Here is a 2,182-nt window from a genome sequence, read left to right as displayed (position 1 = left end):
TTGAAATCTTTACTTAGAAAATACATTGCAAATTTTAAAGCCGCTTGTTTTGCTGAAGAGCAAACTGAGGTTCCCAGAAGTTTTACTAGTATCATGCAGATTTCAAGAGCATTAATGTGTGATCTTTTGCCAACATAATTATTCATGTCTTAGTTTGGCTACTTTGGTGGTTAGCTACCTAACAATCCAACCCTGGAGTCACCAGGATATCTTCTATACATTATATACATATATATAAAATATAGATAAAAGAAGAGGAGGAGAACTCCAGATGCTCCATGTTGCAGTTTCTTGCAAAAAAGCCAAACCAAAGAAAGGCTAAATCTGCTCTTTATCTGTCATTATCCTTTGTTCTTCTAGGAGATGAGGCCATGGAAGTAAGCATGGTCCTGTGTGCTGTGTGTGTAAGGTTCACAACCATTTAGCAGTAAATCATTAGAGACAGATTTTAATATTATTTACATGCCAGCCCGAATTTTTAATGCCTAACTAGTGCTAAGCAACAGGGCTTTGGTTTTTATTTTGTCTCTTTTGTTTTTCCTTCAGTTTTCCATTTGTAAAATTCAGACAACTCTATGTCCTTACTAAAGGAAAGCAAATCAGAAACTTGGAAAGCATCTTTGAACAGCATAGAGAATCTTCTCTGGTTGCGCTTTTTTGACTCCATCTTGTTCTGAAACAAAAACTTTGTCAAATACTGCTTCACTCTAGTGCCAGGATTTAATCTTATTACTTAAAATCTCTGTTGGATTTTGCAGACTTTTGTAATTAAAACTGTTCAAAGTTTTCCCTCAGGACAAGGTGAATAGGATCTTTAGGGTTTAATCCATTATTTTTTATTTATATTCCTTAAATCTTTTGAGGGTACTTTGCATTTAAGTGCATGTTTGTTTTCATACAGAGATAACACAGAAGGTCTTATCTTTAATTATACTTTTATTAGTATGTGTGTTTTACAGTTTTTGATATTTAATACACCTAATAAATTTATCTCATAGTAACCCTTTAACCCATTTTAACTAGTCAGTCTATGTGATAAAGACAGCACTTTATTAGGAAGGAATTAAATTCACCCTCTCATCCTTCCCCTGTTGATTGTCATTGGGAGGATCACTCCTCAGCTCTGGAAAGCCAGGTTGGCTTTTGGACCTTCTTTCAGGTGGTGTGAAGTCCACATGTGAGGGAGCCCTGAAACTGGAGGTCCAAGTGCTTGTCCTGCAGCTATTAAAGAGAAGTCAACCTAACCTATATGCTGTGGTCTATATTAAATATTTATCTTTCTGATTTTGATTTTTTAAAATTTGTGGGTGTTTTTGATTTAGCTGATATTTACATTGCTTTTCAGAGTGATCTTTGTCAGAAATGCAGGCAAAAAATTTCTCATTATTTTAATTTCTGTGTATTTAGAACTTTCCTCCTAGCTCATTTTACTCCATCTCTTCCCATTGCACTAGTTCTTACACTGTGTGACATTTTTAGAGTATTTTACATCTACTTTTTTTGTTTGTGGACCAATGAATATCTTCATGCTGTGCTGCCTTTGCACTTTGCTGTACTGAGCTAGCAATTTTTCAGGGACATTCTCTCCTCAGTATAAATTTCTATTACATTATGGCTATTTTTTCAGTATGTTTGCTTGGATTGATGGTATATTTTGAAAGAAAGTTACTTCTTTGTGCTGCTACTAAAATTAAGATTTTTTTAGTCTTAAAACTTTGGAAGAAATAAATATTAACCTGGCCATGTTATTAGATAATTCTTTTTATGGTCACACTGTTATTTGTCAATTTTCATTACACTAAGCAAGCTGAAAGTCATTGCTGAGTTTGTCTCTTTCAGGGCAAGCTAATTAATTCAAAGTACTTTGCTTCCCCTTAGGCAATTTTGCGTAGGGAATTTATGGTTGTAAAATTCCTCACGCTGAGCTATCATTCTGTTCAGTATTCCAAATGTGAATATGTTTTGGACAATCGAAACAAAAAGACTAATAAAGTCATATTTTTTTAATGTATCTATCCCTGTTAGTATACAAGTAGTAATCCTATAAGGTATTTGCTGCTCCCTTGCTAATTGTTTTAATGAAGGTTGTGCCATACCTGCAAGGAAAAATCGATTTTTTAATTTCTCATGATCCTTAATCTTTCTCTTTTTTTCATCATACTGTGTTGTAGAGCTCTTCAGG

This window comes from Melospiza georgiana, chromosome 6 (assembly GCF_028018845.1).
Source record: "Melospiza georgiana isolate bMelGeo1 chromosome 6, bMelGeo1.pri, whole genome shotgun sequence".
NCBI classification, from domain to species: domain Eukaryota; kingdom Metazoa; phylum Chordata; class Aves; order Passeriformes; family Passerellidae; genus Melospiza; species Melospiza georgiana.
The sequence above is the reverse complement of the archived record's forward strand: the minus strand, read 5'-3'. Positions refer to the sequence as shown.